Below are 7597 nucleotides of genomic sequence, written 5' to 3'. Positions count from 1 at the left end.
CCCACTTGCACACAGGGACTGGCATTTCCAGGGCAGAGCCAATAAATTTTTTTTTTAAATATTTATTTATTTTCGAGAGACAGAGAGAGACAGAGCATAAGTGGGGGAGGAGGAGAGAGAGAGAGAGAGAGAGAGAGAGAGAGAGAGAGAGAGAGAACGGAAGCAGGCTCCAGGCTCTGAGCTGTCAGCACAGAGCCCAATGAGCGTCTCGAACCCATGAACTGTGAGATCATGACCTGAGGCAGAGTCAGATGCCCAAGCTATTGAGCCACCCAGCTGCCCTGGAGACAATAGTTTTAAAACACTTTTTTTTTTAAGGTTGTAAATCTCTGATTTGGAAGACAGTATAGACATAATAGTTTAAAATGAGGTATATAGGGGCACCTGGGCGACTCAGTTTGTTGATCGTCTGACTTTGGCTCAGGTCATGATCTCACTGTTCATTAGTTCGAGCCCTGCATTGGGCTCTGTGCTGACAGCTCAGAGCCTGGAGCCTGCTTCAGATTCTGTGTCTCCCTCTCTTCTGTTCTCCAAATCGTACTCTGTCTGTCTGTCTCTCTCTCTCTTAAACATAAATAAAAACATTAAAATTTTTTTAATAAGTAAATAAAAGATGAGGTATATAGAAAAAAACAATAAAATGAGGCATGTGAGTGCAAACTGTCCATTTGCAACAAAATACATTTTCTGGAAAAAAATTTTCCAAAGAGAGGTTTTATTTCAGGTTCTAGCACAGGAACACAAGTACTCATGACTCTAAACAAGTTCCTTGTAAGATAGAAAAGAGAGAATCCATGCACACAGTGTATCCCTAGTCACTACAAAGGATCCCTTCTGGGATATGCACATGTTTGCAGAAAACCAGCACAGCTTTCCACAAAGGTAATTTCTACTTTCACCAGATAAGTACATGAACATGGTTCTGCTTCTGCAGCTAGTTCTTAGTGCAGGCAGACACCACCGTCAGGATGTCCCGTGTCATGTATTTCCTCCATATGAATTATAAGGGTGGTCTCCTCATTGGTGAAGCACGGGACACCATGATGAAGGGCATGCCGGTGAACTGGTCCAAACCCGTGAGAACCACTTGTAGAAGTGTATCGTAGATATTGTGAAAGATAACAACACTGACTGGATAAATCTGCTTGGTATTACATTCTTTTAATCTGTGACCTTCGCATATACACTTCTTCCATAGCTCAGGACTCAAGTCAAATATCCAGAAGCCATCTGACATTTAACAGAACTTAACACATAATCTTGCTTAAATACTGGGCTCACTGCAAGGTCATACACAATGGGTCCAATATTTAAGAGCAAACTCGTTTTTCTCTGTACATCACCTGTGTTCCTTACCTTCTGCTCCCACAGTCCACATATTGACAGTGTAGATGCCTTTTTCAGGCTGAGATGAGGGATCTACCTCACAAGGACTTCTGGGATCCTTCCATTTAACTAGCTGATTCCAATTATCAGTGACTGTCACATTCCCTCCTGGTCAGAATTCAAAACATCTTAGTTTCTCTCCAAAGCAGACCTTGAAATAAGAGTGTGGATCCAAAGCAACCCAAGTGTCCCTAGATGATGGATGGATGAATAAAAGGTGATGCCCACATACACTGGAATATTCTTCATCCTTAAAGAGGAAGGAAAATCTTGTCATACACTGCTGCAACATGGATGAAACTTGAGGACATGATGCTTAGTGAAATAAGACAGTTACAAAAGGACAAATATGGTATGATTCCACTTAGATGTGGTACCCAGAGCGGTCAACTTCATGGAAAGAGAAAGTAGAAGTGGGGTTGCCAGGGGCCGGGGTCTGGGGAGGGAGAATGGGGAGTTAGTGTTTAATGCGGACAGCATTTCAGGTGGTGACGCCACATGATACGAATAAGCTTAGTGCCACAAAACTGTCCACTTAAAAATGGTAAAAATGTTTAATTTAATGTTATGCATATTTTACCACAATAGAAACATTTATTAAAAATACAGAGGATATGGATCTGAGTAGTTGCTTTTGGGAGGAAACCCCAGGAAGCACCATGAGGGAAGAAAAAAATTCACTCTGGGTACACGTGTATCGATGCATTTCCACTGTAGGTGACTGGGTTCAATTTCTCCGAGCAGAGCACATCTCAGAACGGACCCCTGAGAGGGAGGGGCTGGGGTCTCTATCCACCACCTGCGGTCCCGTGCTTGCTGGGAGCATTTAACTCTCTGGCCCTCTGGCCCGTCTGCCCCAGGCAAAGCACTCACCAGGGGCCACCAAATGCAAAAACAAAGGCCACGGATGTGTACACGGATGGCCCGCAGGCAACCCCAGGGATAGGCCGGGGAGATGTAGGTCAGCCACCAACCGTGTCCGCTACAGGCACCCTGCGTTCCCACAGCTCCAAATTCACATTCTAGGACAAGTGGGACTGTGTAGCCTCACACAAGAACAGCATAATGCTTGAAATAGGCACTTTTTTTTTAAATGTTTTATTTATTTCTAGGAGAAAGAGAGAGAGACCGCGTGAGCAGGGGAGGGTCAGAGAGAGAGGGAGTCACAGACCGAAACAGGCTCCAGGCTCTGAGCTGGCAGTCAGCACAGAGCCCGACGGGGGGCTCGAACCCACGAACCGCGAGATCATGACCTAAGCGAAAGTCGGACGCTTAACCTACTAAGCCACCCAGGCACCCCTGAAATAGGCACTTTTAAAGTGCCTGTATCATGCTCTGGTTTCTCTTCAGATCGTATAATTCTTTCGCCTTTTAAAAGTGCCTGTATCTGCCACTTCATTCACAGTAACAAACGACATCGTTCTGTTTGGAAAAGGTTTCATTTTCACTCCTAATCTTAAACTGCGCCCTCTGAAAACATTTCCTTTTATAGATAAACATTTCCAAGCTGAGAGAATATTTAGTCTGAGGGTATTCCAAGTAATGCTGGAAGGATTGAGGAGACTCCTTTAAGCCAAACAAATTTGTTTCACTCTTAATAAGGTTTGGTAATGTTTCAATTTGAAGGCTTCAGACTGAAAATGCCAGGAACTCCTTTGGAGAAAGAAGTGTGCATTTTTTTTTGGTGGCTAAATATTCATAACTTAACATTAAGCATTTTAACCATTTTTATATGTAGCTCAGCGGGATCAGGTACATTCTCATTGCTATGCAGTCATCACCGCCACCAGGACGTTTTCATCTCCCCAGACTGACACTCTGCATCCATTCAACACTGACTCTCCATCTCCTCTGCCCCCTGCCCCCCAGCCCTGGGCAACGGCTTTCTACTTTCTGTCTCTGTGGATTTGACTCCTTAGGGACCTCTTATAAGTGGAGCCATACAGTGTCAATCCTTTTGTGACTGGCTTATTTCACTGAACAAAATGTTCTCAAGTTTCATGCATGTTGTAACATGTGTCAGAACTTCCTTCCTTTTCTCAGCTGAATAATATTCTGTTGCATGTATAGACCACATTTTCTGTATCCATTTATCTGACCACATTGTCTGTATCCACGTATCTGTCCATAGAAGCTTGGGTTGCTTTCGCTTCCGGCTGTTGTGCTTTTTTAAAAAAGAAATAAAATTTCATCTTGGATCAACAGATTGATAAGATAAATACCTCACGTAGACTTACTTACTGTTCTGTGCTTTCTTGTTCTCATCAATAAAACAAGAATGAGAACAGGGGCGCCTGGGTGGCTCAGTTGGTTAAGCATCCGACTTCGGCTCAGGTAATGAACTTGCTTTTGTGAGTTTGAGCCCTGCATCGGGCTCTGTGCTGATAGCTCAGAACCTGTCATCTGCTTCAGAGTCCGGGTCCCCTCTCTCTATACCTCTCCCTTGTTTGTACTTTGTCTCTATCTCTCTCAGAAATTAATAAAGATTTTAAAAATTAAAAAAAAAAAAGAATGAGAATAAGAGTGCCTTCCTCATAGAGATTAGGACAGCTGAGGACCGGCTGAGTTAGTACAGGTAAAGCACCCGCCAGAACAGAGCCGGACACATAGTTTTCACTTAGCAAATGGTAACTATTATTACCATTTTGATGACTGTTATTGAGAATCTACTTTAAATCTATTCGTTCTTTTCTTGGCCTATTAGTCTCATGGGACCTCGAGAGTTCAGCATACAGCTTCTCTTTGTCATCGCAAAGAACATCAAATGAAAAAGAAATGTGTTCATAATATGAATAGTAAGTTTAGTGGTGGATTAGAGGTTATACAAACAGCATGAGTTCATTCAAAAATATATTAAATCTATACAAATATGTCTTATAAAAGTATGTCACTTTTGCGGCTCCTCCGTGGCTTAGTCAGTTAAGCATCTGACTTCAGCTCAGGTCATGATCTCACAGTTTGTGGGTTCGAGACCCTTGCTGGGATCTGTGCTGACAGCTTAGGGCCTGGAGCCTATTTCGGATTCTGTGTCTCCCTCTCTCTCTGCCCCTTCCTGGATCACGCACACGTGTTCTCTCTCTCTCTCTCTCTCTCTCAGATATCAATAAACATTAAAAAATGTTAATGAAAAATAAAAGAATAAATAAAAGTATGTCCATTTTTTCAGTAAAACACCAGAAGAACGGTGGTCCTTGCTTTCTCACCTGGGCTAATGCAATCCCCTCTTGATTTTCTCTGATCTCTCTCTGGCCCACATTCATTCTCCATTCAGAGACCAGAATGTTTCAGATATCTAAATCCATTCCCAACCCAGGACCAGAGCCTGTAAGGTCATGGTCTGCCTTTCGAGGTCTACCCCCTCAGGACTGCTCAGCCTTCACCACCAGCCTCTTTCCCCCTTGCTCGTGAGCTCCTGCTACATCAGCCTTGTCCCTGCCGTGGGGGGTGTCTGCCTGGAATGCGTGTCCGCTCTTCATCCGCACATAGCTAGCAGCCCCCTGTCAGTCAGGTCACGGCTCAAATGTCCCCTCCTGGGGGAGGCCTTCCCACTTCCCGACCACAGCTGTTACCCAGCCCCTCACTATCACAGCATGCATGCTGATTGCACAAGAGTGTGGCATCCCTGAAAGTTTGCTTTGTCCAATCTGTTCACTGCTCCCTGTGGACTGTGAGTTCTATGAGAGCAGAGACCTTGTCTGGTTCACTGCCATGTCCCTGGAATGTGTGCGGAACAAGGCACAGACGCAGCGGGTGCTCAGTGTGTGTGCTGAACGAGGGAGGGAGGGCGTGACGAAGACCACACCTTACATAGCAGTAGAATCTCTGAGACGTAGAATTAGCCTACACATGACTTTTTTTTCTGGCTTGTTTCTATTTCTCACTTTTCCTACAATATTTGGAAACTGTGTTTGTGTAATGTAAAACTCGGTTTGTATTAGGCAATAAGAAGGAGGAGTTTGCACGAGTGAGTACTTCTGTGGAGTAATGAAACCAGTGCAAGAATAAAATTTTGAGAAATCATGCAAAGAGGGCTCACCCGCAAGTTTGGTTCCCTCACTTGGTATCTGCGTCACCTCTCACATCCTCAACCTCCTTGGGGCACAAACAGGGACGCCTCCCTCATTCTGGGGCTCAGAACATCAGCAGGTGCCATGTGAACAGTCACTCACTCTTGCAGAAATCTGAACCGAGCATCATCAAGGAGCAAGAAACAACCCAGGCACTGAATCTGTCCAGTGGGGAGACACCCCTGCCATCATTCAACAAAGAGGTATTGAGCGTGAGGGTGAAGACCTGTTCAGAGATCATTTTGATTTGTGACGAGTATCCTGCAACATGATGCCACCAGGAAATGGCTCTGGCCAGAAAGGTCAGGAATCACTTGAGAAGACCCTTATGGGGTGAGTCGTATTTCAGTACTGGAGATGTTCCATGATAGACATTTTTATTTAGCCAGATTCAGAAGGAGATCGAAGAATCATTTTCCTCTGGTCACATACAACACGTTCCGAATACAGAGAATGGTGGGTACGAAAATGTTTTAGGGAAAGGACTAGCGGCAGAAGGAGAGAAGTGAGAGTCTCAGTCGTCAGAGGAAGAACAGCAGTGTCTGCTCCCTCGTCATGATGGGCTGGCACCATGTCAGGAATCCAATCTGAACTCCTATCTGTAAGATTTTAATAAATCTGCCACAGTAGTGTGTGTGAGTGTGCATGTGTGTATAGATTCACACACACACACACACACACACACACACACACACACAGACACAGACTCTGACATGGTGCCCTCGTACTAGGTAGGAAGATGAACCTGGAAAGTAAGGGTAAAACATTTAATATTTAATACACACATTACTCGAGATTAATGTGTGTAGTAAATATTAGAAACCAAGCAATTACATAGGTGGAGCCTATTCCAATTTATAGGAATAACCTCAGTAACTGTAAGACATAAAGGCAGAGTACAAACTGCAACAGCCCTCAGCCAGGAGGCAACTTGCAGTGAAAGTGGAGGCTGCCTCAAAAACTGCTTAATAATTCTAGGAAAGCAGGAAGAAGATGGCTTGTAAATAGAAAAAGTTGAAGTTATCAAAGTTACCACAACCTCTTGCATTTTTAAATTTGCAGGAAGAGTCAGTCTGTAAGATGTCTCTTAGGCTCATATTGGAGGATTGGCAATTCCAGAATTCTCAGTAAGGAGATGTGGGGGTGCAGGAGTGTGGAGGTATGGGGGGTGGGTGTGGAGATAGGGCTGGGAGTGTGGAGATAATGGAGGTGAATGTGGAGATAAGAGGGAGTGTGTGTGTGTGGGGTGAGTGTGGAGACAGTGGGGGTGACTGTGGAGATAATGGGAATGTGGAGATAATGGGCATGAATGTGGAGATACTGGGGGAATCTGGAGATAATGGGGTGAGTGTGGACATAATGGAGATGAGTGTAGAGGATGTGAGTGTGGAGATTGTGAGGGTGAGTGTGGAGATAGAGGAGACGAGTGTGGAGATAATGAAGGTGAGTGTGGAGATAATGGAGATGAGTGTGGAGGAGGTGAGTGTGGAGACAGTGGGGGTGAGTGTGAAGATGAGGGGGGTGAGTGTGGAGATAATGGGGGGCACATAAAAAGAGGGGTGTAAGGGACAGACCAGACTTCCTCTTGTGCCTCACTTCTATAGCCACCACCATGACTCCAATCCTCAAGAGACCAAGAATCTTTGGGATTATTGTCTCAAGAGAGAAAATCAATGCCTTTTTTATTACTCTCCCTCGCTCTTTATCAAAGTAGTCCTTCTGGAGGAACCTAAGTGCCTCACTTACCAGGACAAGATTGACCTGGGTAATAACTATGCGCAAATAGATAAATACATGTGCAGAAAATCAACCCCGATAAGCTGTGTTAGGCATGACAGTGTCTGCTTGTAGTTCCAGATTGTCATGACGTCATCTGAGATAGGCACATGACAGTTTTCTCCTAGCACGTGTCAGATGCTCACTCAGGAAGAAGATGAAGCTGGGATGAGGCCTCAAGCCCTCGGAGGCCCTCTGGGAGTGAGCCTGCAAGGACGGAGGGTGGAGAGCCCCTGTCCCTCCCATGGGCAGTATCATCTCTGAGAACAGAGAGGTCGTGGAAGAGGAGTCACTTCTGAGTGGAATTCAAACCACTGGCTGAAGGTGTTGTGAGGGGAAAGAGGCCCCTGTATCCTGGAGCCTTAGCT

At 44.9% G+C, this 7597-nt stretch overlaps 1 protein-coding gene across 1 annotated transcript in view; it reads right to left on the bottom strand.

Annotated features, from left to right (window-relative positions):
• Positions 1 to 728: 728 nt before the first annotated feature.
• Positions 729 to 7597, bottom strand: part of SNRNP48 (small nuclear ribonucleoprotein U11/U12 subunit 48) — a 55940-nt gene continuing 49071 nt past the window's right edge. Inside the window, exon 10 of the mRNA XM_039254414.1 lies at positions 729 to 1636. The gene's annotated coding sequence lies outside the window, so the exon portion shown is untranslated. The remainder of the gene's footprint in view (positions 1637 to 7597) is intronic.

This window comes from Hyaena hyaena, unplaced genomic scaffold (assembly GCF_003009895.1).
Source record: "Hyaena hyaena isolate Hyena2069 unplaced genomic scaffold, ASM300989v1 scaffold_481, whole genome shotgun sequence".
NCBI lineage: Eukaryota > Metazoa > Chordata > Mammalia > Carnivora > Hyaenidae > Hyaena > Hyaena hyaena.
Note: the sequence above shows the minus strand (reverse complement) of the source record. Positions and strands in the feature narration are given on the sequence as shown.